General features: G+C 34.6%; 1 protein-coding gene across 16 annotated transcripts in view; it reads left to right on the top strand.

Moving 5' to 3' along the window:
• Nucleotides 1-27958, top strand: part of RALYL (RALY RNA binding protein like) — an 836785-nt gene that overhangs the window by 354185 nt on the left and 454642 nt on the right. The window lies entirely within an intron of this gene.

The raw sequence follows: 27958 nt of genomic DNA, 5'->3' as shown, positions 1-27958 counted from the left end.
AGGTTAGCTGTTATCCCTAGCTCCTCTAAAGTATGCTCTCACTCCTATTTATAATTTTTAAAATTAGCTGTCTTTTGTTGGTCTGTCTATCTCATTACTTGTCTATCATGTAAGATCTAATCTATTTATCTATACACTATCCATTTTAGATAAATAATGACATACTAAAAATACTTTATCCATATTTCCTTTTTTTGTGTGTAGTCTCATTGGGTAACAATTCCATATCTCTGAGATATTTTCATTCTTCTTTACAGCTGCATAGTATTCTTTTGTGTAGATCTTCCATGTACTGTACCTTTTCCACCAGACCTCTGAGATGGGTTTTTGAGTTTTCCCAATCTTTTTCTACTACAAATAATGCTGCAATAAATAAGTTTTGATATGTTCTTTCATATTTTACTCAAGGTTCTCTGGAATGGATTTCAAGAAATGAGAGTGCTGGGTCAAATAGTAATAACATCTTACATTTTGCCAGATATTTCCAAATATCTCATTTGTAGATGTTATTCAATTTTACATTCCATCTAGCAATGCATGGCTGGGTCTTTTCCCCACAAACTCCCTAAAAATGTATGTTGAAAGAATTCTGAATGTTTTTCCCACCTGATGTATGATACATGGAATCTTATATAGCTTGAGTTTGCATTTCCCTAATTATAAGTGATGTGAGTTAATATTTTTCATGTATGTTAGTTTTCCTCTGCTTGTGGAAATTAAAAAATAATAATTATTTAATTAAACTCATTAACATTTTCACTGTCACTCTTGAATCATACTTATATTTATTTATTTTTCTTTTATTTTTTGGCTGTGTTGGGTCTTAATTGTGGCACATGGGATCTTTCTTGAGGCATGCAAGCACTCTTCACTGAAGAAGCACTTGGGTTTCTCTCTAGCTGCGGCACTCAGGCTTCTCTCTAGTTGTGGCATGTGGGTTTTCTATCTCTAGTTATGGTGCGCAGGCTCCAGGGTGCATGGAGTCTGTAGTTTGCAGCATGTGGGCTCTCTCATCGAAGCACACAAGCTCAATAGTTGTGGCAGATGGGCTTAGTTGCCGCTTGGCATGTGGGATCTTAGTTCCCCAACCAGGGATCAAACCCACATTCCCTGCATTGGAAGGCAGATTCTTTACCACTGGACCACCAAGGAAGTCCCTTGAATCATATTTATAAAAATGTTTTTCTATTCCTAGGTTCTATAAGAACTCACCCATTTTTTAAATTCTGTTCCTCATGATTTTTTTTTATATTCATTGCTCTGATTTATTTGGAATTTATCCTGATATGTGAATAAGGAATTTTCTAATTTTACTATATCCCATATGGCTATCTCATTATAACATCATCACTTATTTTAAAATCCATCTTTTCCTTTATGATTTTGAATCCTGCCTTTATGGTATACTAAATTTCCATAAGCAATTTGTTCTGTTTTTGAATATTTTTTCCTGTTCCATTTGTATGTCTCACTTAAAACCAATCAATACTAAATTATTTTCATTAAAGAAGGGTGTGTCTTGACATTTGGTAGGGTATATCCCTCCACAATGATTTCCTTTTTTCAAAAATGTCCTGCATCTACTACCAGTTTACTCTTTCAAATCATTTTTTATTCAAATTCAAATTTTTATTCAAATTTTATTCAAAATTTTTATTCAAATTTTTATTCAAATTTTTAATTCAAATTTTCTAGATACAGAAAAAAATATTTTTTATTGGATTTGCTTTAAATTTATAAATTAACACGGAAGATTGACATCTTTGTGATAGAGACTGTAACCAAGAGCATGGTATGTATTTCTACTTTAGTACCTTTCAGCAATGTTTTATGGTTTATTTCATATGTTATCCATATATATTTCTTTTTCAATTTCCACTTTAGTATATTACTTTAATTTTTTTAGTGTAAATGGAGTCTTTTCTTACATTGTATCTTATAACTCATTTTTTATATATAGATACTATTTTTGGTAGTACACTAATGATCTACTAAGATCATTAACTACTTAAACTGTCTATTAAGTGGTCATATTGATATTTTCTGGTTGTACTAGGATATAGTCATATGTGCAAATAAACATATATTATGGCTCCTTTTATAATTATCACTGCTTTTTCTTGTCAAATTATATTGAGCTCCAAATGAAACAAATATTAGTGGAAGTAGTGGGTGTTTTTCTGTTGCTCCTGATATTGTAGGAAAGTTTCCTGTGTTCCCACATTAGGGTTTTGGTTTTGGGAGACCAAATTTATGTATGTTTGTGTGTCTGTGTGTCTGTGTGTGTGTGTCTGTGTGTGTCTGTGTGTGTGTGTGAGAGAGAGAGAGAGAGAGGAATTTTAATGTAAATGTGTACTGAATTTTATCAAACATCATTTTAGCATTTATTGAGATCATATGATTTTTATCACAGATCCATTAATGTGATATATACATAGAAATTAATGAATGTCTTAAATATTGAACCATCCTTGCATTACTAGAACAAACCTCACTTGATCACAATATGTTTGTTATTGTGTTGCTGGATTCTGTTGGATAAACTTTAGAATTTAGTATTTTACCTTGATTTTTATGAGTGAATTTGATTGGTTGTTTACTTTTTTTGAGAAATCTTAGTCAGAATTTGACAATAATATTATACTCTATTCATTATATGAGTTAGTTTGGAAGTAGTCCTTCTTTTTCTATGCTTGGTGTAGGCTAAGTAGGTTTGAGATTATCTGATTGCTTAAAGATTTGGCAGGATTCTCCTGGATAATCTGTACTTAGGTGCTTGGGGGTGTTTGGAACACTTAAATTACTTTGTTTATATCTTCAATAATAATTGTGATATCTTACCTCTCCCCAACCATTTAATTTTTATTATGATAGTGGTCCATTTTGTTGAACTTTTCAAAGGAAAGCTCTTGAATTTATTATTTTTAGTTATTCTATTTTTACCTTCAATATTTTTAATATTTTTTTTCTTTTCCCGATTTTTGAGTGTGTACTACTTTTTATTTTTGATTTTAAAGTTTTATAGATTTTTATTGCTATTTGTAGCATTTGATATATTATGCTCTTATTCTATTTTTAATTCTGTAATTTTATTTTTATCTACCCTTTGATCCAAGTTACTTAATATTTTCTTTTCTCTTTTATCTTTAGGAATACCTTTTATTGTTATTAGTTTTTTGTCTTACTGAAGTTTTCTTTGTAGCCTAATTTGCGGCCACATTTTAGTGAACATTGATGTCTTCCATGTTAACTTCAAGAAATGAAGTCCCCAGTATTATTTTTTTTAATTTAATAAAGTGCAATAATATCTATCTTACTGATCATGTTGTTTAGGTTTTCTATACTCTTACTATATTTTAAATTCTCACCACAAGTACTTATCTATGTCTCCAGTGGTTTTCCTTGTCTTAAGCTTGACTTAAGCAGATTCCATAGAAAGGCTCATGGGAATAATATTTCCTGAGTTTTTACATTTTTCCTCAAAGCTGTGGCCTTATTGTTGAAAGTCAGTTTGAATTGATATGAAATCCACCTCTTATTTTGCTTTCCTGGATTCTTTCTTTTTTTTAATTGAAGTATAGTTGATTTACAATAGTTTCAGGTGTACAGCAAAGCAATTTGTGTGTGTGTGTGTGTGTCTGTATGTGTGTATATCTCTCTCTCTATATATATGTAGATATATATTCTTTTTTTGATTGTAGGTTATTACAATATATTGAATATAGTTCCCTGTGTTATACAGTAAATCCTTGTTTTTTTAATCTATTTTATATATGGTTGTGTGTATCTGTTGCTTTCCTTGATTTATAATTACATTTCTGCATGGTCTTCTGCTGTAAAGATTTGCTGTAGGATTCTGATGACTAACTGACTTTCTTTCCATTATAAGTGACTCAGTGTTTTTGACAGAATGTCAAAAGGATTTTTAAACTATGTTTTAAAAGACACTATCTGTTGGTGTTGGCTGCTTGGGGTCAATTTTCTCAGTTATGCAATGTTTTCTTTTATTATATATTTTCAAGTCATCTTTTCTTTCAGGAAAGTATTCTTTAATTATAATTCATAATTGTTAATTTACATTGTTTGAAGTTTCTTTGCTATCTTCTATGTCTATCACTTTTTCTCAAATTCTTTTTATCATTTTTCTTCACTTATTATTGATTTTAAAAATTTACCTCCTTTCCATCTCCTACTTCTCCTAAGACATTATCTGATGTGTTTACTTGTTCATGTGTTCCTCATAACTTAGATTTTCTTTAAGAAATTATTTTTTTCTATGAATTACAAAGTTTCCTGAGTTCTGTCAGATATTTATAGATATATTTCCACTCACCTTATTTAAGAGAGTTTCTTATTTTGATCTGTGTAGTTATTTCATAAACTTCTGTAATTTCCTTAAAATAGTTAACTAATTTAGAAATTGTATGGTATAATTTTGTTGTGTTTGTAGCCATGTATTTTTGGTATGCTTTTATTGCCTATATGAATGCTTTATCTTCCTTATTATATTTTATTTTCTCTTAAAACCTATTTTGGGACTGATGTAGCATCTATTTTTGTTTCTCATTCTAAAATTAAATTCATTATCTAATGTTTTTAGAAGAGAGACAGTAGGACAAAAAAGGTTTTCTCATTCACAACTTTAAAATTCTTATATTGTTTTCACAAATGATTTTAAAACATGTCACCTTACAATCTGAGATCTCTTTCCTGTGCTCACTTTTCAATTTAAGCTGAACCTTTCTTTTCTTTCCTTTACTTTTCTTTCTTTTGCCCTTATTGTCCTGTTCTGTTAAATTTAGAATTTTTTGCCTGCAAATTTTTGTGGGATTTTGCTTGGAATAATATTGCTGGTTGTTAGTTAAGAGCTTAAAAGGTCAAAGCTTCTCTGGAACAAAAAAGGTTTCCTGAAAATTCAGACCCCTCTTTCCAACAAATTGGATAATAACAGCCATCTTAAGGTTTTGGCTTCTATTTCCATATGGGTCTATTACATTTTCAGGGAGTCACTGCTTGTAATGCTGACCAGTTATTGTTATTACTCTTCATCCAACACAGATGCAGTCATGCTTTATAGGTATTTTAGCAGGTGATGATTTTGTTCCATGTACTTACTCACCCTCAGAAGTCCAAGGGCATATTTTTGTCAGGAGCTCAGCTGAGCTGGAGAGAGTTGAGCTGCCAGATATCAGAATAGTTGATTAAAACAAGAAGCCAAAATGAAAGTAATGGTCAAGCTTTTCATGTGATATACCATCATATCTTGATGGTATAAGCAAGAGATTAAACTGAGAAAAGGGCCAACTCCTCCGTGTTCCATTTTTCCCCAAGGGCTGGCATACTGGTTGAGGGTCAAGTGAATTAGCAGAGATGTGGGGGTCATCATCGTCTTCTCATTGCTTAAGGGGCCATGAAGAAAAGCTTCCTGCCTTTTTATGAACCTGAGGCTAAGGGAAGAGCAAAGGAGAAGGGTTCAGTGTGGAAAAGTACTGAGTATTGAGTCAGAGTGTAGAAGAGTATTTCAAGGCTTCCTGCCTCCCCCAGCTAGTAGGTTTTGGCAGAGACTCTGAGGAAGATATCTTGGAAAGGCACCACACAAAGAAAGTTTTGAAGAGAGATGCCTGGGATAGGAATGCAGATACTCAGAAGAGCACGGCTGGCCAGGGGACCCTGAGTTCCTGACTGCAAGTCTGCAACGCCATTCAGAGACTGCAGTACATTGGCTGTGCACCACATCTGGTGTAGGGAGACAGCTTTCCCTCATGAGACCCTTCAGGTAAAGGCTTTGTAATTACATATGGTCAGACCTGAAAAATCCATAGGATTTCTGGCTGGGAGATGAACTTCTCAACATCCTTACTGATATTTGTTGCATATGTTGTATTTGGATTTGTACTTTCGTTGCTCTCTCTGTTAGAATCCATGCTGCCACCATCACCTACCCATAATATTCACTACATGTATTTTAAGCAGTGTGAGATTATATGTTTATTTTTCTGTACAGCCAATAACTGTTAATATTTACCCAAATATTTACCCTTCCTGTTACTCCTCATTGCTTCCCTTTTTTTCCTTGTTTCTCTCTGAAGAATCCTTTTAGCATTTCATTAATATCAGTCTGATTGTAAAACTTTCTCTCAATTTTTATTTATATGGCAGTCACTCTCTCTCCCCCTACCTTCTTGTCTGGTTTCACTCTTGAAGGTTCTTTTCACCAGTTATAAAACCTAGGTTGACAGTTATTTTGTTTCAGCTCTTTAAAGATTCCAGAGAAGTACTAGGGGATATAATATAGATATTTTCTAATAATTGAACAGTCTTGCTAACATAGCAATTAAACTTTAATCAAAATATGTGAACAAAATTATTTGCTTTATGTTTCCTCCATGATATTGAAAATATTATCAGGTTTTAGATTTCAAATAGTATTATAGCATTCCTTGCTTAACCATTTAATCACTAAAAGTGAGCTGAAAAACCTGCCTATGTAGATTTAGTTAATATAATGTTTATCCAGTTCTAAAAAATATACTTTTTTATTATACAGCTTTCTACCTTACTTTGCAAAAGTAAAAGGGGGGTTATATTATAACAGAAATATTGTAGCCCTTTAGAAACTCATAAGACAGTCTCACTATTTCAGAATATAAAACTTATAAACAGAACTTCTACAAATGCTATTATTCTGAAAGTTTTCTCCAACAAATCTTTATGAAAATAAAGTTTTCTCCAATAAATCTTTATGAAAATATTTACAATAAAAAAATAAAGACTCCAAATTTCTTAGTAAGTTTTAACCTTTTTTGTTTACTAGCTATAAAATATCATAAGAAACCTATAAACAATTATTTTTCAAGGTAAGAAAATAATTACAGCATTGCAGTTGAATCTTAGTTCTGTAACTATCACTCATAGTAGAAATATAACCTAATATTTAAAAGAAAAACAAGGAAAATGAGGTACAACAAGAATTTTCAAAGCTACAGACATTTAGATTCAAACTAAGGAGACATTAGCAAGAGAATATGTCAGTTTTTCCTAGTTTTAAAGTTAAATTTACTATATTTATTATAACTTCCTGTTTTATTTATTTTCCTACTGAAATTTAGATCTTTTCTAGATAAACTCTAGAGAAGAATGCAAATGGCACATGAAATTAACCTTTTTGAAATAATTATAACAGAAACATCCAAAGTCATATTTTTGACAATATAACTTTTTATTGTTTCAGTTAACAAGCTTTTACAAAAAAAAAAAAATTGTGGATGAGCATAGTTGTTGCTGGTTTGAAAAATGGGAATAATATAAGACAATTTGGACCTCAGGATCATATAAATCCAAATCTACCTATAGTTCATAGGATTAATAGATTATTTTATATATACTTGCTAGGTGAACATGGTATAAAAAAGAGAGGAAGTGAAGATGGGATTAATTAGGTAAAGTTTTTCTTCCCTAAAAAGTGACTTTTGAGTTAAAAAAGTTGTCATTAATGAGGTGGTAGAGTTATAGGTAAGCACATTGCAGGTAAGAGGAATAGTTAAACAAGAAAGAACTGTAAGGAAAGAATATTCTTAGGTGGATGATACATACAGGTACCTAATGGCAGTGATTGATTACACTGGAGAGCAAGGAAAGGTAATTACAAAAAAATAGTGGGGATATGTTGGGGACAGATACCCACATCTACGTTGTTCAGGGTTGTATGCCCTTGTCCTAGGCTAGTGAGTGGTGCTGAATAAATATTTGTTGGAATAAATCCATGTCATTTCTTCCATGGTTGGACCAAAATAGTAACTGTAAATGAAAAGGATTCATTAAATCAGTCATTTTTCCTCAACTCTGCTTTGAATGCCTACCGCAAAGGGAATAAAACATTGCCCTGGTTCTACAGATCTTCACATTTTTCTGGAGGCTATAGAGTGACAGGAATATACATAATTTCAGTACATTTTGATAAGTTCAAAAGGAGAGTGATGAATAAAGTAGGAGTAACTCTGTCAGAAACTTTTAGGAGAGGAAGTTTTATGACTTAGTTATTGGATATCGAAAGTGGAAAAAAAAAGTTGAGAGAAAATGAGTTTGAAAATCACTCCAAAGTTGAGCTGAACTGGGAGCAATATGGTTTCAGAAAAGTTCTGGGAAAAAAAACAAGATGGCTATACTTCCAATTAAATTTAGAACATATTTTTTTTTTCATCTGTCATGTGAACTACAGTGAGATGTGTATTCATTTGGGAAATGGAAATTTAGCAAGGTAGCTGTGTCAAAGTGGGGTCATTGTTGGTGAATCTGTCTCCCAATATGGCCTCATCCAGACACACATCTTGTTCTTAAAAGGTAAAGCAAATCAGCGAAGTTTTACAGATGAGAAAAGTCCCACTTACAAGCTAAAGCAAACAATCCTGTTAAGATATCTGTGGCTCCTTTCTTGATGTTACTTGATTTTATAATCTTGCTATTATTCAAACCTGGTACTCTGATTTTGGATCTTTGTTGTGACTTTGGCTTCCGAATTAGACCCACTTTTTTCTTCATATTCCAACTGCTGACATTTTTTATAGCTTCATGTAGTGGTCATATTAATTCTATCCAATTTACCAGCCTCATGTTTAAAATATTTCCATCAACTCATTATATATAAGAAGTGACTTCTGAAATTTGAAATAAGAAGTTATTATATTTAAAGAGTGTTCAATGTAAGACAGAGTGATAACAGAGATGTGGCTATTCAATTAAGTAGTTTAAGATGCTGGGGTGGGAGTCAAAACGCATGAGAGAGAAAGTCCACACCCAGACACACACACACAGACACATACATAAATGAGCTCGTTGAGGAAGAAAGAAAACTTATGCTATTATTCAAAAAAATTAAATGTCAAGACATACAAATTTTAATCAAATTCATATACAGTAAAATCAATCAAATCTTATGTAATATGTTAAGGAAAAGACACTACTCATTGTTGCCAAGCATGGAGGAGAGATCAATGACATATTCTGGGTCTGAGCAAGTTGTTTCTTACAGATCTTACCTATAAACCTTACATCACCCCTCAAGCGAGGCATGTTTTCAGGACTGAGCTATGTACCTCAAACTGTTTCAAGGCAAAAATAGTAACACTGAACATTAGAAGTGTTCCTATAAGAGTGTCTAATAAACTATTTAGTAACCTCTAAAACGAACTAGAGTAACCTTTTCTTGAGGTATTTAGAACACCATGAAAATTAGTAGCTTCCTGGCCTCTGTGCCCGGAAAAAATATGAATGAATATGTAATGAAAATCAAGTCATAAACCCAAGTAAAATCAAGTTATAGGTGACAGTGGACCTTTAAGAAAATTAATGTTCTTGGCTTTTGCTGCCCATTTCCTTTTTAATATGTATATCTATGTTAGCAGATATTTATATACTATTAGCCTACTGATATGAAGTGGTGTATGCAGAAAAAGTAACTGTTGTACAAACATTTGCTGTGAGGTGAATCATCTTTCCATACATATAACTATTTAAAAATATTTAGAATACTAAATTAACCTCTAAAAAAGCATTTAAGACAGAGTTAGTGTGACATAATCACATTCTTAATATAGTTTTATTTTCTCATATTCCTTTAATTATCTTACAGAATTGAAACTTAGTAGGTTTCTTTTAGAAACTTGATTATAGTGATGTAATAGTAGTTTTAAAATAACAAAATTCCTTGCAAAATTAAGCTATCATGCTGAAAGACATTTATTCATGTTTGTGTAGGCAACAGTGTTTTATCATTAGCTGAAATCATCTCAGTATTTTTCACTTTAAGTTAATTAGACTATCACACATTTAAGAAACTGAAAATGTAACAGACAACAATTTTTTGCAATTTCTGGGAATTCATTGTGTTTTTCTTTGCAGTCAGGATGAGTTCAGTTCAATGTGAGTGTGTATCTTTTGAAGAGAAAATATCAAAATGACTATTACTTGTCCAGTGTTTCTATTATACATAAATATAACTATTAAAAATCCAGTTACCAGGTTTCTCTGTCTTTGCAAGGGATATTTACAAATAAACACAGTTGAAAGAAGCAAAAATATAAAGCTTACCAAATACACCGCTCTGACCTATTGTTTTCTCCAGCAACTGTTAGTTCTTGGGAGTCTTGTTCTCTGCCTCAGAAAAATCCTTTTACCCAGAACAAATTCCATTTCCTTATCACAAACCAAATCTCAATCATTTTCACCCTCATTTCACTACCTCCTTTGCAACATCCTCCTATACAACAGCATCTCATGCCCTAAGTTAAATAATCCTAGATAAATCCAAGTGAATAAAAGGTAAATGTCCAAAGCATTTTTTAGGCCCAACATACAATTTTTTATAAATTATTTCTTCCAAAAAATAAAGAATATGGTGAAAAGGCATCAACCTTTATAATGTGAGTCATATATTTTTGGTCTATTTAAGGGATTTTTCATACATGGTCATTCACTGGGCTCTTGATGGGCCCTATTGAACCTCATTAGGCTGTTGCATGCCACAGACTCACTGGAGGAAATCACTCCCCTCTGTTTCCCTAAGTGGTATAGCTCCATCTTAAGAACCATTTTCCTAACCAATGAACACTTGAATGAACAAAAGTAATGCTAAGGTTTTGGTTAGAAATTTTCATTTAATATGTTCCAAGGTTTCCTTTACGTTTTTTTTTTTTTTTTTTGGAAATAGATTTAGCTTCTGAGAAGTGGCCTCTTATCTTCTGGAAACTACAACATGCTCAACATGTAGATCATCTCTTAAGTATGTGAGGATCATTGTAGCCTATATAACATTTTCTTAATTTGAAATACATAACAATCAAGCTACTGGCTAACAGTTTAGTGTGAAATAAATATAATAACATGTAGTTACTTGCACTAGAATGAACAGGGGGAGTGTATAAAATTTTCACTGTTTTGGATAATTTGCTTTCGTGAAAAGTCATGAACATTAGAACGTCAGAACGTAAAATGGCCTGCTCACTTGAGCTTACTTTTACACATGTTTTATTATGAAATTTGTCTACTCCCTTCCCAGATTAATTGCTTTCATATCATATACATTTGCAGGAACAATGTGACAAATGATAAAAACAAAATAAGGTCATTTTATTTGATTAAAGACAAGAGTGATTCATGCAAAATAGTATTAAAAATGACTATTTAAATTGCACATTGCTTGAACTTTTCAGAATTAAAGGGGTATGAGGTGTAGAGATGATGGATGAGGGAGAGGTGGAAAGCATATTAATGTACAAAATTCTAAGAGGATATTCAAGATTTTTACATTATGTACCTCATTTAATACTTAGAATAAAGCTCTGAGACCGATATTATTAATTTTTTTTTTCAGTTGAGAAAACTGAGACAGAGAGGGTTTGCTCCAGATCAAACAGCTAGTGAGTGTCAGAGTTTTAGTCTCATCATGGCTGCCTGACTCCAAAGACTGAGTTTCTGGCCACCAGGAGGGATTTGTAAAAGACAAGAAAATCGGCTATATTGTTTAATCACATCCCTAACACATTATTTACAGTGGTAATTTTTGTAACATTGGGCTCAGTTTTTGACTTCTTCCACACTCTTGCAACGAGTCCTTATAGGCCGAGTTTTTCTCTACCCAGTTGTCAGGGTTGCTCATGAAACTCGTTTTGACTAACAGAACATGAGACGACATGAAATATGCTACTTCTAAGAAGCAGCTTTAAATGTGCTCATATTGTTTAATTTTGCCGCTTCTGTTTATGACCATTGTTAATGTAACAGCATGTCTCAGGCAGGGCTGCTCCTTCAGCCTGAGTCTCTGAGAAGACAATACTGCGGATCTGAACACTGACCACACTGACCACAGCCCAATACAAAGGCATAACCACTATAATTTGAATGGAAAATAAGTATTAAAGCCACTGATATTTTGGACTTAGTTGATCCTCAGCCTAACTTAGAGAAATCTGAATAATTCATTTAGCAAGCATCTAGGAAATAATCTTACATCTAAATTGACAATTGGTAGCAATTTACAATAGAAAACCTAACTTGTTACAGTTCTTTTTTAGCATGTATGGAAAGCAGAAAGTTATTCTAGAAAAATATATTCATCCTATATAGATAGCATTGGTTAATTAAATTTAATTCTGTCAACATAGACAGAATACTATTTTTCAGCATAGTTTGGTTTACCTAATGCCAAGAAAGGGGCTTCTATGAAAATATACATCCTTACTATGGTAGGTGATAGAAATTCATTCATTTTGTATAAGCAGTGCTTTCTCTACCTAGGTAGCTTTTATAAATAATCCTGGGAGTGGTAACTCATTATGAAAGCAATGCTTTACTGTGCATGTGTTCATCAAAATAATTTTCTCCATGATTGGACAGGTCTGGGGTGGGCACAGAACAATCAGTAGTTACTGAATGGAAAGGAAAGGATAGAAGTCTAAAAGCAGAGGGAAAAGAGGCACAGGCTGAGGAATGAAAGGACTATTGTGACTTCCTTTATATCACTGTGATCACTTTATAAAACAAGCTGGAATAAACATTCTCTTTAAACATTTTGATATATGTATTATGGTATGTGAATGAGAATGATACACCATAATCTGAATTGTATGAATGACCATCTTTTAAATGTGTATATTGCACAATTTCAGTGCTAGAAATTTACAAAAGTTTGTATTTACAATAGAGTTGGCCCCGAATATCACAGCTATAATTTCCTGGGCTAATGGGAAAAGAACAAATGCTGATGTAATAGGCCGTTGATTCATTTGAGTGAAGATAAAAGTTACAAGACTTCAAGTCACACTGCCCGAAGGAAGATTTTGCAATAGTTTAACAAGAAAAGCCATAAAATGTTGTCATTAGTGTCATAGCCCTGGGATTTAACACAATGCAGAAGTGTAAAGAACTGCACCACGCAGCTAAGTTATGTGTTCATTTTGTAAGCTGCTATTTAGTTTATGATACAACTTTATCCATCACATTAAATTTATGTTGATAATTTGAATTTATTGATATTGTGTTTTTTTTCATTTATGTCAGTTCAATTTTATATGTATAGGTTATGTGTTAATTCTATACCTAATTTATATATAAATAGTTTATACCTAGTTTCATGTTTATATATATTTTAAGTAGTACAAAAATATAATCTAACTCAGCACTGAGGTTTGCAAGAAATTTGCTTTTTCTTTATAGAGTTCTACTCATTAAAGAAATCCTATTCTCAAAGTATGCATATATATTAATTTATATATGTAATATCCAGTTGAGATTCTTAAGTGATTTTACTTATAAAATGTCCCTACTCTAAGCAGGGCATGGGTTAGAAAATCTGTGTTGGATAAATGAATATTTAGAGAGAATGAGACTGGAAATCCTGAGTTCATAGTCTACCCTACTTCAAGGAAGTTTGGGAAGCAGTTGTGACAAAGCCTACTCTTGACAGAGCCTTATTTTAATTTTATGTGAATTATGATATCTATATTTGCAGCTAACCTAATGAGATATGAAAGGGTATTTTTTGTTTAAATCCAGTAATCTCTACTGATGAAATTTAGAATCCTTTGAAGGCAATCCTTGTTCGATGTAACAACAGCAATAAAAGGCTTTGTTCACAGACACTATCATCTTTATGCCAGGTTTTGAGAATATTGACATACATTCAAGGTGCTTACATTGATGAAGAAATAATTATGTGTTCTAAGTTCTCATCCATCATTAACTGATGACTTCCTTGGCTTGTCATGCATCCAGCTGTTGCACCCTTCTACCCAGATTGGCTTTTCAGATGTTCTCCTACACAACTAGGTACCCATTAGATGCCCTGTAGTTCTTTGAACTATAACCCAACACCCTGGAGAACTCTGTGCATGAAAGTTCCTTGAAACATCCTCCTCTTCCTGGAATAGTGTAGGTTGTTCATCGGAATATCTGAGTATTTTGTGAGTAAAGCTGCCCAGTTTATTGTTGTGATCATTTTAAACTGTTCTTCAAAATAATATTAGACCCATACATTTCATGCAGAGAAACTTCTTCCTTGAAACTGATGCAGCCAATGCACCTGGGTTCCTGGCCAAATTCCCTGTGATTCCAAGTGATAAAAATTTTTCCATTGAAAAAATTCATCAAACCCTTTTTCTCTTCTTTTCAACTGACCTTTATGATTCATTTGAGGCTGTAGTTTCCTTGTGAAAATATATGACTCTGCAAAACTGATCATTAAGAGGTGAGAAGTCACTATTTGTGAACTGTCATTTATAGACTTTTAGTTGTAGACGATTGGAGCATTTCTTGTATTATATTTAAGAATACTTTTTAAAAATTTGTTTTGAAATGATAGTTGCTATTTCTGTTAGTGGAACTCACTTCTGTACTATTTCTTTTAGCTGAAATCACTTCTCTGGGTTCATTTCCCAGTTTTGCAATTATCAGTTTTTTTTTTTTTTTCTTTCTGCGTTTATGTTGACCTATATATACTAAAATTTGAATTTAAAATTACTGGTCGCTGGAGATGAAAGTTTTCCTACAGAGATAATTAGGCAGTATGGATGTAGTTTTTCAACATGTGCTATAAATTTCAGTAAGGATTGTCCTCTATAATTGCTTTTAGCACTTTCTAATTTTGTCCTTGGCACCATGTTTTGAGTTCCGTGGCACCTGAAACACATCATTCTCTTTCCTCTGAAGAATGTCACTAGGCTTTGCCCTATGCAACTGCAACTGTCCTGAGACTGTGAGAGAGCACAATGACAACCAACAATAACATTAAGCTATAAACAATACCGTAATAGCACATTAAACATTAATCACATTTTCATGTAATTATATTTTTTCTGAAAAATAATTGAATGTTTGTTAACTGAAGCTCAAAATAGTACTTTCCATTCATTCATATGGTTCTTTCTCTAATGTTTTTGTTTCAGTTACTGAATGATATTTGCTATTTATTTGGGAAAAAAGTGATAAAATGTTTTTTTATCCTTATATTAGTAGTTTGATTAATGAAGTGTTTTGTAGCAAGTTTATAAGTATTTAATATAAGACTTATTTTGTAATCATAAAAATGCACAGTGTGAAGACATACAGAAATAATTGTACTTACGGATGTAAGAGTGGAATTTTCTTAGAAGCAAACAAGAATTTTGTTTAACCTCCTCTGGAACCACAAAATACATCTAAGGACACTCTCAAAAAGCAGAATTGAGACTCATTTTGTTCTTTCTTTCTTTATTTATTTTTAAATTTTGAAGCTATTAACACAGCCTTTGCTATAACCCATTCGGCAGTTTGAAAAATATTTATCTTTGATGGAATTAAATTTATATTTCATGCTGATTCATTTTTCATGTAAAAGATCATGATTTTAGCTTATTGTATTGACTATTGTTTTGAATAATCATGGGAGCATTAGAAGTGGTATAGTAGAATGGGAAAAATTAGTATATGATTACTAAATAAATAGTAACAAGGCAAAGATCTGGCTGATAAAAATTACTGTTAATGACAGTGAGAACTTATTTCAGAATATAAGGGGCTCAGGTGGGGAAAAGGTGGACATCTCAGGATGTGACCAATCTGTGGTCAAGTTTTCAAAATAGATAAAATCAGGTCAGAGCAGAGAACTAACACAGGTCAGCTATGAAGGGGCTAGAGATGGGAGGAAAAGTAGGCTGCTCAGAGATAGTGAGGGTTAGGTAATAAGTTCCAAGGGAACTGTGGAGGCATATTGAGAGCATGCAAAATCCCAATCACGTCAAATCAATGTATCCTAATTTTTTAAGTTCCCAGAAATAGATACTAGGCTAACCTAAGCAAAAACAGAATTGATTGAAAGGCTGTGTGAGAGCTTATAGCATCCAGGAGAAGATTAGAGAAACAGACATGGAAAACAATAAATCCCAAGTAACTCTAGGGTCTAAAAAGTATGACTGCTTCCTAGACTCATGGGGGCACGTTTTCCGTTTTCATTCTTATGCATGATTCAGATTATAAGGAGAGAGTCCAAATGCCAAGCTCAGGTTACCCGAGCTACCTCTTGGCTAGAGAAGGGCAACGCAATTTGATTAAGGCTCTCCCTGGGCTAAAAACTATAGAAGAGGAGACAATTTCTCAGAAGAAGAAATTACCCAAAGAAGGTGAAATGGATACTAGACAACAACAACAGAAATTAATAATAATAATAGCAACAAAAGGTAGAAACTCTCTAATGCCATAAGTAATTCTATAGATACCTAACAACTTCTGAAGGACCAACACAACAGTGGAGACACCATAGCATAAGATATAATGATATTTTTATTAAATAATCCACCATGATCACTATTTCAGTTTCATAATTGTGATTACTAGTTGTAGCAATGCTTTTCCTCCCTGAAGAAACTATGAAAAACTCTCATCAAAGATATCAAAGTTAAAGCATGTCAGTTAATCTAATTTTTAAATTGGAGCTAAGTATATATGAATACGTAAAGAATATCTAAAGAATAATATCGAGGTAATGGCTCTGGAAGAGGAAAGAAGACAAAATTGACGAACATGGAAATTGTGCTTCATTCTGTGTTTCTCTTTGCAAAACTGCTGGTTAAAAGAATTACCTTGGTTTAGGTCATCCACGTACTTTGAAGTATGATTGAAGCCTGTATCTATGAACCATTTTCAATGCAGCCTTTCAGATTTTCCCCAACAGTCATTCTCTGATTTCAGAATGTAGGATGGTTTGGTCTACTGCCATTCCATCCACAGCCATGCCAAGCTTCAAGCTGTAGTTCAGTTTAACTTCCACGTGTTTGCTCATCTACTCTGCTTATATTAGTGATTAAATGTCCAAACTCAATAGTCAAACATTCTTGGATTTAAATCCTGACCACACCACTTGCTAGTTGTGTGACTTTGTGAAATATATGCCTCTGTTTCCATATATCTGCAAAATGGTGAATATAAAAAATACCTGCCATGCACATCTAAAACAGTTAACCAGGTACTGTTGCATAATAAGCATTCAAAAGATATTAGCTGTTCCTACGTCATTGTTCAATTCGCTTGGCTTCCCTTCTTAGAGAGTCATTCCAGAAGTGTTCCATTTGAGTGACCATAGTTCTGGTTTTGATCAATTGGGCAATTATAGAAAACTGATGTATTTTGTTATTTAATGTTCAACAGAAGCCCTCTAGAAGATTGGTTACCGTCATTTCCTTAGTTTCGTTTATATTTTGACCTAATAGTCCTACTTTTTAATTGTCTCCTATTGTTTGATTATCATGAATCATATTATACAGTATAAGAGAACAACATTCCCCATAATTCCTAAAGTATGTTGGGTTTGCATATAGTTTTCCTGGCACAGGTTTATATGTATTCTTGCTATCCTTTAGAGCTAGGAATGACTCAAGTGTTTATGATATAGACTGTAAGCTCAACAATGGCATATGCTAAGTATTTTTTAACTTGGGCACAAATGGGCTTGACCCTCAATGACAAAGGGCTTGACCCTCAATGACAAAGACTAGGGAAAGCAATAAAAAATTGCATCTGGCACAATAGTCCATAATCACACCAACTCAGAAATCTACCAAAGGAATAAGCTGCACCATCTTGTAGCAGCAGAGTTCAACAATGCAGCAGTGCAGAAAGTCAGAAGAAGGGAGGCCATTCTGACATACTTGGTTTATGCCTTCACAGCCTCGCCTACAGAGGCATCCCAGGCACATGCCAGGATGCTCTGCAGCTCTGAAGTCCTCTGCAGCACCTTCTGTTTACCCTCCAAGCCCTTCCCCAAGGAATCTTGTCAGATCCTCCACATTTGCCCAATTCCTTCCACCAGAGGAGAGCTTACCAGCTAGAATGTAAGCCCATCCCTGATTGATATTTATTTTACTGGCATAGGGTTTTACTCTTTATAATATGATTTGCCTATGGAGAGTGAACTGTAAGCCGTCCATCATGGTTAAGGCCAGCACAGCCCTTTCCACCTCCCTGTGGTTAACTTCTGCCATGACATTGATGCCCTCCATTTTTAAGGGTATCAAAAATCTAGAACAGGGCTTCCCTGTGGCACAGTGGTTGAGAGTCTGCCTGCCGATGCAGGGAACACGGGTTCGAGCCCCGGTCCGGGAAGATCCCACATGCCTCGGAGTGGCTGGGCCCGTGAGCCATGGCTGCTGAGCCTGCGCATCTGGAGCCTGTGCTCCACAATGGGAGAGGCCATAACAGTGAGAGGCCCGCGTACAGCAAAAAAAAAAAAAAAAAAAAAATCTAGAACAAAACTTATCCATGTCTTCATATATGATTGGGACCAACGCATATACTAAAAATTCACCACTTTAATACAAATACATTTATATCAATATAATCTACAAATCATTTCAAAGCAAGCAAAATTATGAGATTATTTCTTCTTTTTTGAATTTTATTTTGTTTTTTTATACAGCAGGTTCTTGCTAATTATCTATTTTATACATATTAGTGTATAAATGTCATTCCCAATCTCCCAATTCATCCCGCAACCACCACCTCCTCCCACCCTGAGCTTCCCCCACTTGGTGTCCATACATTGTTCTCTACATCCATGTCTCTATTTCTGCCTTGCAAACCAGTTCATCTGTACAACTTTTCTAGATTCCACATATATGTGTTAATATATGGTATTTGTTTTTCTCTTTCTGAATTATTCACTCTGTATGACAGTGTCTAGGTCCATCCACGTCTCTACAAATGACCCAATTTCATTCCTTTTTATGGCTGAGTAATATTCCATTGTATATATGTACCACATCTTCTATATCCACTCATCTGTCAATGGGCATTTAGGTTGCTTCCATGACCTGCCTATTGTAAATAGTGTTGCAATGAACATAGGGGTGCATGTGCCTTTTTGAATTATGGTTTTCTCTGGGTATATGCCCAGTAGTGGGATTGTTGGGTCATATGGTAATTCTGTTTTTAGTTTTTTTAAGGAACCTCCATACTGTTCTCCATAGTGGTTGCATGAATTTACATTCCCACCAACAGTGCAAGAGGGTTCCCTTTTCTCCACACCCTCTCCAGCATTTGTTGTTTGTAGATTTTCTGATGATGCCCATTCTAACTGGTGTGAGGTGATACCTCATTGTAGTTTTGATTGGCATTTCTCTAATAATTAGTGATGTTGAGCAGCTTTTCATGTGCCTCTTGGCCATCTGTATGTCTTCATTGGAGAAATGTCTATTGAGGTCTTCTGCCTATTTTTTAATTGGGTTGTTTGTTTTTTAATATTGAGCTGCATGAATTGTTTATATATATTGGAGATTAATCCTTTGTCTGTTGATTCATTTGCAAACATTTTCTCCCATTCTGAGGGTTTTCTTTTCCTCTTGTTTATAGTTTCCTTTGCTGTGCAAAACTTTTTACTTTCATTAGGTCCCATTTGTTTATTTTTGTTTTTATTTCCATTACTCTAGGAAGTGACTCAAAAAGGGTCATGTTGTGGGCTTCCCTGGTGGCGCAGTGGTTGAGAGTCCGCCTGCCGATGCAGGGGACACAGGTTCATGCCCCGGTCCGGGAAGATCCCACATGCCACGGAGCGGCTGGGCTCGCGAGCCATGGCTGCTGAGCCTGTGCGTCCAGAGCCTGTGCTCCACAACTGGAGAGGCCACAACAGTGAGAGGCCTGCATACCACAAAAAAAAAAAAAAAAAAAAAAAAAGGGTCATGTTGTGATTTATGCTGAAGAATGTTCTTCCTGTGTTTTCCTCTAAGAGTTTTATAGTGTCTAGTCTTACATTTAGGTCTTTAATCCATTTTGAGTTTATTTTTGTGTATGGTGTTAGGGAGTGCTCTAATTTCATTCTTTTAAATGTAGCTGTCCAGTTTTCTCAGCACCATTTATTGAAGAAACTGTCTTTTCTCCATTGTATATCCTTGCACCTTTGTCATAGATTAGATGACCATAGGTACGTGGGTTTATCTCGGCTTTCTATCATGTTCCATTGATCTATATTTCTGTTTTTGTGCCAGTACCATACTGTCTTGATTATTGTAGCTTTGTAGTACAGTCTGTAGTCAGGGAGTCTGATTCCTCCAGCTCTGTTTTTTTTCCCTCATGATTGCCTTGGCTGTTTGGGGTCTTTTGTGTCTCCATACAAATTTTAAGAATTTTTTGTTCTAGTTCTGTAAAAAATGCCATTGGTAATTTGATAGGGATTGCACTGAATCTCTAGACTGCTTTGGATAGTATAGTCTTTTTCACAATTTTGATTCTTCCAACCCAAGAGCATGATATATCTCTCCATCTGTTTGTGTCATCTTTGATTTCTTTCATCATTGTATTATAGTTTTCTGAGTACAGTTCTGTTACCTCCTTAGGTAGGTTTATTCCTAGGTATTTTATTATTCTTGTTGTAATGGTGAATGAGATTCTTTCCTTAATTTATCTTTCTGCTATTTCATTGTTAGTGTATAGGAATGCAAGAGATTTCTGTGCATTAATTTTGTATCCTACAACTTTAACAAATTCATTGTTTAGGTCTAGAAGTTTTCTGGCAGCATCTTTAGGATTATCTATGTATAGTATCATATCATCTGCAAACAGAGACAGTTACTTCTTCTTTTCCAATTTGGATTCATTTTATTTATTTTTCTTCTCTGATTGCCATAGTGAGGACTTCCAAAACTGTGTTAAATAATAGTGGCAAGAGTGTTCATCCTTGTCTTCTTCCTGATCTTAGAGGAAATGCTTTCCGTTCTTCACCATTAAGAATGATGGTTGCTGAGGGTTTGTCATATATGGCCTTTACTATGTTGAGGTAGGTTCCTTCTATGCCCATTTTCTGGAGAGTTTTTATCAGAAAAGGGTGTTGAATTTTGTCAAAAGATTTTTATGCATCTATTGAAATGATCATATGGATTTTCTTCTTCAATTTGTTAATATGGTGTATCACATTGATTGATTTGTGTATATTGAAGAATCCTTGCATTCCTGGGATAAACCCCACTTGATCATGGTGCATGATCCTTTTAATGTGTTGTTGGATTCTGTTTGCTAGTATTTTGTTGAGGAGTTTTGCATCTATATTCATCAGTAATATTGGTCTGTAATTTTCTCTGTTTGTAGTATGTTTGTCTGGTTTTGGTATCAGGTGATAGTCGTCTCATAGAATGAGTTTGGGAGTGTTCCTTCCTCTGAAAGTTTTTGGAAGAGTTTGAGAAGGATGGATGTTAGCTCTTCTCTAAATGTTGGATAGAATTCACCTGTGAAGCCATCTGGTCCTGGATTTTTGCTTGTTGGAAGATTTTTAACCTTAGTTTCTATTTCATTACTTGTGATTGGTCTGTTCATATTTTCTATTTCTTCCTGGTTCAGTCTTGGAAGGTTATACCTTTCTAAGAATTTGTCCATTTTTTCCAGGTTGTCCATTTTATTGGCATAGAGTTGCTTGTAGTAGTCTCTTATGATGCTTTGTATTTCTGCAGTGTCAGTTGTTACTTCTCCTTTTTCATTTCTAATTCTATTGATTTAGAGTCTTCTCCCTTGTTTTCTTGATGAGTCTGGCTAATGGTTTATCAATTTTGTTTATCTTCTCAAAGAACCAGCTTTAATTTTATTGATCTTTGCTATTGTTTTCTTTGTTTCTATTTCATTTATTCTTGCTCTGATCTTTATGATTTCTTTCCTTCTACTAACTTTGGGTTTTGTTTGTTCTTCTTTCTCTAGGTCCTTTAGGGGTAAGGTTACATTTTTTATTTATTTATTTGAGATTTATTTATTTATTATTTGAGATTTTTCTTGTTTCTTGAGGTAGGATTGTATTGCTATAAACTTCCCTCTTAGAACTGCTTTTGCTGCATCCCATAGATTTTGGATGATCGTGTTTTTATTGTCATTTGTCTCTAGGTGTTTTTTGATTTCCTCTTTGATTTCTTCAGTGATCTCTTGGTTATTTAATAAAGTATTGTTTACTCTCCATGTGTTTGTGTTTTTTACCTTTTTTTTTCCTGTACTTTATTTCTAATCTCATAGTGTTGTGGTCGGAAAAGATGTTTGATATGATTTCAATTTTCTTAAATTTACTGAGGCTGGATTTGTGACACAAGATGTGATCTGTCCTGGAGAATGTTCTGTGTGCACTTGAGAAGAAACTGTAATCTGCTGTTTTTTGGATGGAATGTCCTATAAATATCAATTAAATCTACCTGGTCTATTGTGTCATTTAAAGCTTGTGTTTCCTTATTAATTTTCTGTCTGGATCATCTGTCCATTAGTGTAATTGAGCTGTTAAAGTCCCCCACTATTATTGTATTACTGTCAATTTCCTCTTTTACAGCTTTAGCATTTGCCTTATGTATCGAGGTGCTCCTATGTTGGGTGCATATAGATTTATAATTGTTATATCTTCTTGCATTGATCCCTTGATCATTATGTAGTGTCCTTCCTTGTCTCTTATAACACTCTTTATTTTAAAGTTTATTTTATCTGATATGAATATTGCTACTCCACCTTTATTTTAATTTCCATTTGCATAGAATATCTTTTTCCATCCCCCCACTTTCAGTCTATGTGTGTCCCTGGGTCTGAAGTGAGTCTCTGTAGACAGCATATATATGGGTCTTGTGTTCGTATCCATTCAGTGAGCCTGTGTCTTTTATTGGGAACATTTAATCCATTCACATTTAGGTAATTATTGATATGTATGTGCCTATTACAATTTTCTTAATAGTTTTGGGTTTGTTTTTGTAGGTTCTTTTCTTCTCTTGTGTTTCCCACTTAGAGAAGTTCCTTTAGCATTTGTTGTAGAGCTGGTTTAGTGATGCTGAATTCTTTTAGCTTTTGTTTGTCTGTAAAGCTCCTTTGAATCTGATTGAGATCCTTGTTGGATATAGTAATCTTGGTTGTAGGTTGCTCCCTTTCCTCACTTTACATATATCGTACCACTCACTGTCTTCTGGCTTGTAGAGTTTCTGCTGAGAAATCAGCTGTTTACCTTCTGGGAGTTCCCTGTATGTCATTTGTCATTTTTTCCCTTGTTGCTTTCAATAATTTTTATTTGCCTTTAATTTTTGTCAATTTGATTACTATGTGTGTTGGCGTGTTTCTCCTTGGGTTTATCCTGCCTGGGACTCTCTGTGCTTCCTGGACTTGGGTGGTTATGTCCTTTCCCTTGTTAGGGAAGTTTTCCACTATAATCTATTCAAATATTTTCTCAGGTCCTTTCTCTCTCTCTCCTCCTTCTGGGACCCCTATAATGCAAATGTTGTTGTGTTTAATGCTGTCCCAGAGGTCTCTTAGGCTGCCTTCATTTCTTTTCATTCTTCTTCCTTTATTCTGTTCTGTGGCAGTGAATTCCAGCATTCTGTCTGCCAGGTCACTTATCCATTCTTCTGCCTCAGTTATTCTGCTATTGATTCTTTGTAGTGTATTTTTCATTTCAGTTATTGTAGTTTTCATCTCTGTTTGTTTGTTCTTTAATCCTTCTCGGTTTTTGTTCTTTAATTCTTCTAGGTCTTTGTTAAACGTTTCTTTCATCTTCTCAATCTTTGCCTCCATTCTTTTTCCAAGTTCCTAGATCATCTTTACTACCATTATTTTGAATTATTTTTCTGGAAGATTGCCTATCTTCACTTAATTTAATTGTTTTTCTGGGGTTTTATGTCGTTCCTTCATCTGGTACATAGTCCTCTGCATTTTCATTTTGTCTATCTTTCTGTGAATGTGTTTTTTGTTCCACAGGCAGCAGGATTTTAGTTCTTCTTGATTCCACTCTCTGCCCTCTGGTGAATTAAGCTATCTAAGAGGCTTGTGCAAGCTTCCTGATGGGAGGGATTGGTTGTGGGTAGAACTGGGTGTTGCTTGGTGGGCAGAACTCAGTAAAACTTTAATCCACTTGTCTGCTGATGGATGTGGCTGAGTTCCCTCCCTGTTGCTTGTTTGGCCTGAGGCAGTCCAACACTGGAGCCTACAGGCTCTTTGATGAGGCTAATGGTGGACTCTGTGAGGGCTCACACCAAGGAGTACTTTCCAGGACTTCTGCTGCCAGTTTCCTTGTCCCCACAGTGAGCCACAGCCACTCCCCGCCTCTGTAGGAGACCCTCCAACACTAGCAGGTAGGTCTAGTTCAGTCTCCTATGGGGTCACTGCTTTTTCGTTATGGGTTCTGTTGTGCACACCAGTTTGTGCCTGTGTTTGTTCTTCATTGCTGTGCACGGGCTTCTCATTGCAGTGGCTTCTCTTGTTGCAGAGCACAGCTCTAGGTGTGTGGACTTCAGTAGTTGTGGCACACAGGCTCAGTAATTGTGGCTCATGGGCTCTAGAGCACAGGCTCAGTAGTTGTGGCACATTGGCTTAGTTGCTCCACAGCATGTGGGGTCTTCCTTGACCAGGCCTCTAACCCTTATTTCCTGCACTGGCAGGCAAATTCTTAACCACTGTGCAACCAAGGAAGTCCTCTTTAGTGCTTCTTATTTAAACAAACAAGCAAATATGTAAATAAACATTTGAGACATCTATGCAAATTGTCTTACTTGAAGTGTCCACAGCATCATTACTCTACTATGTCTACTTATTGTTTTGTATTAGGCCATGCCCCAAACAATCAGAGAAGATTGTACAAATTAGTTAAATGTCAGTACCTAGAACTGGAGTGGAGAATGGAGTCAAAGAAGCCAAGAATAATATCAAAATGTTATGAAAACAGTGAATTCCAGCCAGTTGTAATTAGCAGTTCCAGCAAGTGGGCAAATGATTGTAACAAGAAATTCAGGGGGAAATGTTCTCGAAAATGAAACAAATGGACATTTGGCTTTAGCATTGAGCATCATTCATCAACGAGCCAGACTTGTGACCCTGGGGCTTCTCTACTCCACATGGAGGGCACAAGAAGGCAGGGCACTTAAAGAGTTGGAGAAGGAAGTTTAGGAATATGGAAATATGAATAGACTTTCTTGCTACTTTTCTCTTTACAAATCATTACTAACTACATTAACTACTCCCTTGTTATACAAAGTATGTTCTGCAGACAAGAAACATCTACCTCACCTGGGAGACACATGAGCCCAAATGGAGACCTACTGACTCAGAACTTGTATTTTATTAAAATCTCTAGATAATTTTTGTACACATTAAAGTTAAGGAAGCATCATGTTAATCTCCTGATGTTCTCAGAGACTCATCAGAGACCATGCAGAGAGGTCTTGAGCACAGGACTTAATCACCATAAGTACAGTATAGGAACCTGTGGTTTTACAGCATAGAGTCCTTGGGATATGATGGTCAGAATACCTGGAACTAGCTTTGTCTACAGTAAAGTGTAGCTTTTGGAAATGAATTGCAGTAACTGGTACATGGGCAATCCTAGGAGTACTTACCTGATGATTCCTTTGTAACAGATGAGCAGCATTGGTGGTATAGTGGTGACTATAGCTGCCTTCCTTTGTAACAGATGAACTACACAGTACTGGCCTTGACAGCAAGGAAACCTGGCAGCAGAGAAACTTTATGATGCCTTCAGTGGAGGACACATGGCTTGCCGACTGGTATATGACAGGCCCACAGAACAGAAAGTGCAGGTTTTTTCTACATAAGATTCTATAACATATTGCCCTGATTCTCAAAAGAAGCTCATGAGAAACAAAACAAAACAAAACAAACAAACAACAACAACAAAATGTCCCTGAGTGCACTGAGAAATTAAACAGAAGATGAAAGAAAGTAATCACCACAGACATCTGCTAGGGAAGAAACACAAATTGAAGGAGGCAGACTGTTACTTTCACCAAACAGAAATAATAACAAAAGCAACCAAAGGAATCTATTGCATAAAAATTTACACTGGAATGACAGAAACATTTGAATTTAGAAATTCAATAAATGAATTAAAGAAGAGGTGGGTTACTGCTGAGAATTTGATTATTAGCCTAGAACACCTAGAATAAGAAATATTTAAAACACAGAGCCAAAATGCAAAGAAATGAAACCATGAAGGAAAAGGTTGAAATGAGACAAGGCATTTCAAGGCAGTGCTTTATAGGAGATACAAAGAAAAAGTTAGAGATGGAGGAAAATCAATAAGTAAAACATACTAGAGAAACATTTCCCTGAGTATGCATGTTGAAAGGGCTACAGGAAAGCTTGAATACAAAAGAAATTACCTGGACATATCTTGCTAAAATTCTCAAATTCCATGCCTAAAAAGAAAAAAATAATTCAAGCTTTCATGCAAAAATAACTTAAAAGGAAGAGTCTGTTATCAGACTTCTCATTTGCAACATGAAGCTAGAAGACAATAGAATAACATTTACAAACTACTACTGAAGGAAGACGTTTACAAGTGAAGAAATATATACTTAGTCAAAACACCATTCATCTGTCAGAAAAAAAAAAAAAACTTTCAAGAAGACAAGGACTCAGAGACTATATCCATATTGTGTACCCTATTTGTCAAAAATACTTTTAAAGTTACTTTGTTAAAAGTACTCTTAATGAATCAGAACAGAGACCTAAAGAAGGGAGTAGAAGATGTGATAAGGAAACAGTAATAAGCATGGAAACTTGCACACTCCGTTTGTGTACATGAGTGAATATGTATGCATGAATCTATGTGAATAATATTGGAATGACTGGGAATTTGTAATAAAATGGCTAAATAAAGATTTTCGTAATAGAGGAAATGTACTTAAAGAAAAGCCTAGTAGTTACTTGGAATTAAGATTTTTATACAATCTCAGTAGAGCCAAGGTGGTAGAGGAGGACAGAGTCAGTAGAGGGAAAGCATTCTACTGTGGGAAAGGGGGTGAGAAGCAGTGCAGAGTGAAGGGAATTTAAAATCTCATCAACCTGGAAGGGAAAAGAAGGAGGAGGTGGCAGTTTTGCTTAGTAGGTGGGGGAAGATGGATATAGCTTATATTTTTTTTCATAAAATAGAGAAATATGTGTTTGATTATGATCGTGGAAGTGGACAGCAAACCTCTCCTGGAATGGAAAAGGAAACAGGGTATGAGATAGTTATCAGTCATCAGACTAGCCCCTCTGATACACCCAACAGGTAAAAATTCAGTTATCCTGAGGAGGAATGGAGTAGAATATAGAAAGATTTAATGAGCATTAATTAGAGCATTATTAGAGCTACTTAAATTTCTCCTAAGTTAACAGTTGTGGCTAATGTTAAATATCAATATTACTGTCAATGCCATTTAATATTTAAAATCTAATAATCACTTTATATCTTTAGAATTGTAAAACTGTGAACTCATGATGGACACTGTTTTCATAGTATTTTTCCAGCCATGTCTGGTAATTTGAACTTTCTTATTGTTTGGATTCTGGAGTAGGAGCAAATATTTTCATCAGTCATCATTAATGTGAAAAAAAATCAAAAATAGCCTTTTTTAGAAGTGAAAGTTATCAGATGACTTATCTGCAAGAGATAATTATTCATATTTATAGCTGGAATCTTTGAACACACATCTGAAAGTTCACTTTGAACATATCTGAAATGATCCCAAACTTTTCATGCACTTGTTCAAATTTTCAAATGGTTACCTGTTATGCTATGTGATTGTTAATCTTCTGAATGTAAATCTTTTGAAGTTTAACTTGGCTAGTCAAGAGATTATATTTAACTCAAGTAAAATTTAATAAATATATTTCAGGAAATAAAGAGTGAGCATGCCAATATGATATAACTCTATATGATCACAATTTCTTTATCTAAGCCTTAATTTCATCATCTGTAAAATGGGAATAATGTTTTAACTGTGACCAGCCCTGGGCAATCTGAGTCAATCTGCATCCTCACTTCTGAGTCCTTTTGCCACCTCCAGCTGCCCCACTTCTCCACATCCCCAGAGGCCAGGATGGGCAATTTCTTCAGCAGAACTGTGTCAGGGTCACGTCATGTGTTAAATTCTGGCTCTAGCCCAGTCCAGGAGATGTATATCTTCAAAAGGAGGAACAAGAAGAGATGCCTCTGTTGGAGAAA

Source organism: Aethalodelphis obliquidens, unplaced genomic scaffold (genome assembly GCF_003676395.1).
Source record: "Aethalodelphis obliquidens isolate GAN/ISIS:26980383/991018 unplaced genomic scaffold, ASM367639v1 scaffold68, whole genome shotgun sequence".
Lineage (NCBI taxonomy): Eukaryota > Metazoa > Chordata > Mammalia > Artiodactyla > Delphinidae > Aethalodelphis > Aethalodelphis obliquidens.
Note: the sequence above shows the minus strand (reverse complement) of the source record. Positions and strands in the feature narration are given on the sequence as shown.